Source organism: Oncorhynchus kisutch, linkage group LG4 (assembly GCF_002021735.2).
Source record: "Oncorhynchus kisutch isolate 150728-3 linkage group LG4, Okis_V2, whole genome shotgun sequence".
In the NCBI taxonomy this organism is placed as follows: domain Eukaryota; kingdom Metazoa; phylum Chordata; class Actinopteri; order Salmoniformes; family Salmonidae; genus Oncorhynchus; species Oncorhynchus kisutch.
This window is the reverse complement of record NC_034177.2, coordinates 38,343,436-38,350,541: the sequence shown is the minus strand read 5'-3', so window position 1 is coordinate 38,350,541 and position 7,106 is coordinate 38,343,436.

Below are 7,106 nucleotides of genomic sequence, written 5' to 3'. Positions count from 1 at the left end.
TTGTTGTTGAATCTGTGTGTGAAATCACTGCTCAACTGAGGGACCTTCCAGATAATTGTATGTGTGGCACAAAGATGAGGTAGTCAATCATGTTAATCACTATCTTTGCACACATAGTGAGTCCATGCAACTTATTATGTGACCTGTTAAACAAATATTTACTCCTGAACTTATTTAGGCGTGCCATAACAAAGGGGTTGAATAATTATTGACTCAAGACAGTTCAGCTTTACATATTTTATTCATTTGTAAAAAAAAAAATTAAAAAAACATTATTCCATTTTGACATTATGGGTTATTGTGTGTCTCACAATATCTACGTTTAATCCATTTTTAATTCAGGCACTAATTAACATAACAAAATCAGGAACAAGTCAAGGGGTGTGAATACTTTCTGAAGTCACTGTATCTACCTCAATTACCTTGTACCCTGCACGTCGACTTGGTACTGGTACCCTGTGTATAAGTTATCGTTACTCATTGTGTATTTATTCCTCGTGTTATAATTTTGTATATATTTTTTCTCTCTGCAATGTTGGGAAGGGGCCGTAAGTAATCATTTCATTGTTAGTCTAAACTTGTTTTTTTATAAGGTGACAAATACATCTTTATTCAATTTGATTTATATTTCAAATATTTGAGCGGGCTTGTCTTAATTTCCCAAATTCCAACCTACTACTTGTATGTTTGTGTGTGTGGGAGAGAGTTAGTGTGTGTGTGTGTGTGGGCACGCACAAGAGTGTGACATAGGTTAGCAAGAGTCCATACTGCAGAAAAGCTGAAAAACGATCTTCCAGTGCGACTGTTGTTTTACTTTAAAACATTAAGAAGAACGTGTGCAGCGTGACGCGTGTGTAGCAGCCTACTCAGTCTGAACGCAATGCATATTTAACGGCTGTTCCTGTCACCTCATATTTAATTAGTGGGTGGCAGGGTTGTAACAAGCCCAAAGAGGACAAGACCTTTTCACAATCACGTCTTAAAAGTTAAAAAGCAGACATGTTGGAAAAGCTAACACGCAGTGGAACACGATTCCTTGAGTTGTATGTGCAAGCTGGCATTTATGTATGATGCTCTAATGTATTTCTCTCTTCTTGGTAAAAGCTGATACTATGTGGTAGTTCTGTAGAACTATACATCATTGACTGTAGTAATGTATTATTATAATTTTTCATAAAGTAAGTCCCATCACATATTTTCTTTGTATTATCGGTTACAATATCATAGAAAACACAATCTAGGAAAGGTTGTTGAGTATTGCATTTTGCATTGGGAACTAGGTTTCAGTTCATATTCCTTAGCTGACTGAATTGCATGTATGCGTGCGTGTAAGGTAACATCTCCTGCTGCTCTCTTGCCTTGTGCAGTTAGAGCAGACTCTCCTCCCCAGGTGCTTCTGTTGTGTGTGTGTGTGTGTGTGTGTGTGTGTGTGTGTGTGTGTGTGTGTGTGTGTGTGATGAGGACTGTGACCACAACCCTTCGTTTGGTGCAACCCCAACAGGAGCCAGGGATGGGGAGGGAGGTAAGGCGGGTCAACACTCCTCTTCGCCCCTGCATCTTCACCCAGCTTCCCACACCTGCAGCATTAGTGGGTCACCAAAGGCAGGTAACCCCCAGGTGAGGAAAATAGGAGACAGGAGAACACAGAGGAGAGCACAGTAGAGAGGTCAGTGACGAATATCTCAACTCCTCCAGCTTGGTACATTACTCTGAGTCCTGGGAATCATTTCTAATACTTTTAGCTGGGCATGCCTAGCAGAATGGAACCAAAATAAAACTTGCAAAACTGAAAACCCCACTAATCTGGGACTCTAGGCAGGCTAAAGCAAATTCTTAAAGTATTGGAAAGATTGTAAATTGTATTTTAACCCAGGTCTGTTACCCTATGACATAGTAGCCATGGCTACTAGGTCATAGGGTAACTGACCTGGGTTAAAATGTGTGTGTTATACTAAGTAGAATATTGAAATGGAAAGCAGACAGTGAATGAGAATTCCAGCCTTCTCTTATTATTCCTGCCCTGGGTCACTTCTACTCTGTTACTTGCAGCCAAGAGGGGCTGAATTTATTACCAAGCTCCTTTATGATTTAATATGCACTGTTCTATAGTCCAGTTATTTATTGATGTGATCATTTGAATGATTCCCAAGATAGTGTGTGTGATTAACTAAGAATGATTTCCGTTCAATAATTATCTTTGGAAGTACTGTAGTCATACGAAGCTTAACAAACACAAGGCTGGTTTGTGTGGACTAGAGACAGAGAGAGGCTGAGACAGAGAGCGAGACAGAGAGCAACACAGCCAGGCATCATTGAATATTCATATAATTTCTACTGTACATGCTGAGGAAGTTTTTTCCAAGCCCATGTTACCCCAGTGGAGGTATCAAAACACACTGATTCATAAATATGTTATTATTTTGCCCTTGCCTAATTAGTCTACAGCATGCTTCCTTGCAGTATAATAATTTAGTCTGGTTTAGTTTAGTGGTGGGGGTAAGGAGGGAAGGAGAGAGGCAGGATTCTTCTTTCTTCCTGAGGGTGTCACTGTTGACCCATGTGTGGCTCTTCCACGTTGGCGTGTATGAGGTCTAATCCAGGACGCTAACTGCATTGATCAGCTTCACACTGGTGAGTCAGCCCACTGTCTGTCTGCACTGGACACATCCGCATACATGAACACACACACATACAGGCAGGAATGCACACAGACATAAGGGTGCGCACATACATGCGCTCACACACACATGCTGTTGTCATGGCAACATTCAAGCTCTACCCAATTAACCACTCTGCATAAATAATCTAAATACAGGTTTGATGAGAACAAAACACAGAAGATGTAATTCTGCAATCTGAAAGTCACGCACTCTTTTCTTAAGAAATTATTGGTAACACTTTATTTGGATAGTCTGTAGATGATAATCTGTAGATGCTCTGCAAACTATCTACAGACTATTAGTAACTATTAGTCAACTGCATCTCTGTTGCTGTAATGGCTGCCTTCCTTCGGTCCTTGCTCCACTGCTCTATGATGGATTCCACTGGGGAGGTGGAGATTAATGGACTCAGGTGGCTCTGATTTACGTGCGCATACTGTATCTTCGCTCATGTTCACATTTACATGAACATGAGTTAACATTATCTCTGTGTTATTTGATTCCTCCTCTTCCCTCTACACACATTTATATGGATGTGGCCAGAAAGCTAAAGCTGTGTTGATTTACTCAGGTATGAAATAATGCTTCAATAAAAACATATGACAATAAAGCATCACGCCAGAGGGGGAGAGAGAAAGAGAGGAATAGAATAATGGGAGGGAGGAGGGATGGCGAGATGACTGTTGATCTCTGGAGCACTATTTTATGTAAATTCTCTTCCATGCCCCCGTGACAGTCACCTTACCAGAGCCCAGGGTGGCAGCACCACTCCAGGCTATCCTGGGCCACCTGAGGAGCCCTGCTGTGGATGATGCTGGATTTTGTGGCGGATCAGTGGGATTGAGAAGGACAAACAGGCAGTGCTGTAGGCACCAAGCCTGCAGAGGCAAACTCTGTGGCTCCACTCCTTTGCTGTGCTCTTTCCTGATAGAGATGAGGGAGGGTCCTCTTTTTGCTGCAAGATGAAAAGTCATGGGGTAGAGGTTATGGATACATCATAGTAAATGTTATTGGCTGTCTATAGGATGTTTTCTTATTCTTTGTTTTGTACAAGGACAGCATCAATGTCTTTCTACCCGTTTTGAAACAATGACGTTAACCAAGAGTGTTATTCTCAAGTGGATGTTCAGTCAAAGGTCTTCACCTTTCAAATCTACTCCACATGGGTTACATATCAGCTTATGCAAGCACCCAGGGACAGTCTTATGAAAAATGGTCTGAAATTATTGTGATTGCAGCGTACTAATGACGTCCACCATTAGCCCCCAGCATAATGATCATGACCCTAATGTGTGAAACAGCATATTAGCTGGAGGCCAAAGGTCACTGATGTGATCTGATGTGATCTGACAAACATAATTTGTTCTGATGAAGTGAATGTGACAGGTCACATCCATCCTACCCTTTAAGGTCCCCAGTTCCACCACCTGTTGTACCAAGACAGCATATAGGAACACTTTACATATAATTTCATATAACTGTATGGAGTTTCTCATCCTTAAAGGTAGAATCCTTAATTCATTTGATAAAAATTAGGGATGGGCCTCAATGTAACCACTCACCAATTCATAGACAGAGCTATGGATGCAAGGACTGACCATCCCTCATGAGTTTGTTAACATTTACATTGTTCACAAACATTGGTGTAAAACAAGCTTATATTTTGGGTTCTAATGCGGTACGACAATTAAACTGAACTCATGAGGCATTTATAAGTTATGTTCTACAAGAATTAATGGGTATATTTAATTAATTTATATTTTAAGTCCAAAATTGGATTTAGCAAATAAGGATTCCAGCTTTAAGAATGACTTCTTGCTTTGTTGAGTGTCTTTGTTTATGGTAAAGGGAACTGGAAGGAGAGGCGGCCAAAGGAGGAATTGGCCCTGGGGGTGAACAGTGAAATACACCTGCTGGAGAGCATGCTACGGGTGGGTGCTGCTGTTGACCAGCGAGCTGAGATAAGGTTGGACTTTACCTAGCAGGGTCTAGTAGATGACCTGGAACCAGTGGGTTTGGCGACGAGTATGAAGCGAGGGCCAGCCAACGAGAGCGTACATGTCGCAGTGGTGGGTAGTATATGGGGCTTTGGTGACAAAACGGATGGCACTGTGATAGACTGCATCCAATTAGTTGAGTAGGGTGTTGGAGGCTATTTTGTAAATGACATCGCCGAAGTCAAGGATCGGTAGGATGGTCAGTTTTACGAGGGTATGTTTGGCAGCATGAGTGAAGGATGCTTTGTTGCGAAATAGGAAGCCAATTCTAGATTTAACTTTGGATTGGAGATGTTTGATGCGAGTCTGGAAGGAGAGTTTACAGTCTAACCAGACACCTAGGTATTTGTAGTTGTCCACATATTCTAAGTGAGAACCGTCCAGAGTAGTGATGCTGGGCGGGCAGGCAGGTGTAGGCAGCGATCGGTTGAAGACCATGCATTTAGTTTTACTTGTATTTAAGAGCAGTAGGAGGCTATGGAAGGAGAGTTGTATGGAATTGAAGCTCGTCTGGAGGGTAGTTAACACAGAAGGGCCAGAAGTATACCGAATGGTGTCGTCTGCATAGAGGTGGATCAGAGACTCACCAGCAGCAAGAGCGACAACATCATTGATGTATACAGAGAAAAGAGTTGGCCCAATAATTGAACCCTGTGGCACCCCCATAGAGACTGCCAGAGGCCCTGGCAACAGGCCCTCTGATTTGACACACAGAACTCTATCGGAAAAGTAGTTGGTGAACCTGGCGAGGCAATAATTTGAGAAACCGAGTCTGCTGATGAGGATGTGGTGATTGACAGCGTCGAAAGCCTTGGCCAGGTCAATGAATACGGCTGCACAGTATTGTTTCTTATCGATGGCAGTTAAGATATCGTTTAGGACCTTGAGCGTGGCTGAGGTGCACCCATGACCAGCTCTGAAACCAGATTGCATATTGGAGAAAGTACAGTGGGATTCGAAATGTTTGGTAATCTGTTTGTTAACTTGGCTTTCGAAGACCTTAGAAATCCCCCTTTGAAGAGGGGGATGACTGCAGCAGCTTTCCAATCGTTGGGAATCTCAGACAACACGAAAGAGAGGTTGAACAGACTAGTAATAGGGGTGACAACAATTTCGGCAGATAATTTTAGAAAGAGAGGGTCCAGATTGTCTAGCCCGGCTGATTTGTAGTGGTCCAGATTTTGCAGCTCTTTCAGAACATCAGCTGACTGGATTTGCGAGGAGAAATGGGGAAGGCTTGGGAGAGTTGCTGTGAGGGGTGCGGTGCTGTTGACCGGGGTAGGGGTAGCCAGATGGAAAGCATGGCCAGCTGTAGAAAAATGCTCAATTATTGTGGATTTGTCGGTGGTGACAGAGTTTCCTGTCCTCAGTGCAGTGGCAGCTGGGAGGAGGTGCTGTTATTCTCCATGGGCTTAAAGTGTCCCAGAACTTTTTTGAGTTTGTGTTGCAGGAAGCAAATTTCTGCTTGAAAAAGCCAGCCTTGGCAGCTATGTCTGTTCCTGGTTCTAAATTCCTTGAATGAGGCATGCTTATTTAAGATGGTGAGGAAGGCATTTTTAAAGAATAACCCGGCATCCTCTACTGACGGGATGAGGTCAATATCCTTCCAGGATACCCGGGCCAGTTCAATTAGAAAAGCCTGCTCGCTGAAGTGTTTCAGGGATCGTTTGACAATAATGATTGGATGTTGTTTGACCGCGAACCCATTACGGATACAGGCAAGGAGGCAGTGATCACTGAGATCTTGGTTGAAAACAGCAGATGTGTATTTAGAGGGCAAGTTGGTTAGGATGATATCTATGAGGGTGCCCATGTTTACAGCTTTGGGGTTGTACCTGGTAGATTCATTGATCATTTGTGTGAGATTGATGGCAACAAGCTTAGATTGTAGGATGGACGTGGTGTTAAGCATGTCCCAGTTTAGGTCACCTGGCAGCACGATCTCTGAAGATAGATGGGGGGCAATCAGTTCACATATGGTGTCCAGAGCGCAGCTGGGGACAGAGGGTGGTCTATAGCAAGCGGCAACGGTGAGAGACTTGTTTTTAGAGAGGTGAATTTTTAAAAGTAGAAGTTCAAATTGTTTGGGTACAGACCTGAAGAGTAGGACAGAACTCTGCAGGTTATCTCTGCAGTAGATTGCAACAATGCCCCCTTTGGCCGTTCTATCTTGTCTGAAATTGTTGTAGTTAGGGATTTTTGGTGGTCTTCCTAAGCCAGGATTCAGACACGGCTAGGACATCCAGGTTGGCAGAGTGTGCTAAAGCAGTGAATAAAACAATCTTAGGGAGGAGGCTTCTAATGTTAACATGCATGAAACCAAGGCTTTTACGGTTACAGAAGTCAACAAAAGAGAGCGCCTGGGGAATAGGAGTGGAGCTAGGCACTGCAGGGCCTGGATTAACCTCTACATCGCCAGAGGAACAGAGGAGGAGCAGGATAAGGTTAT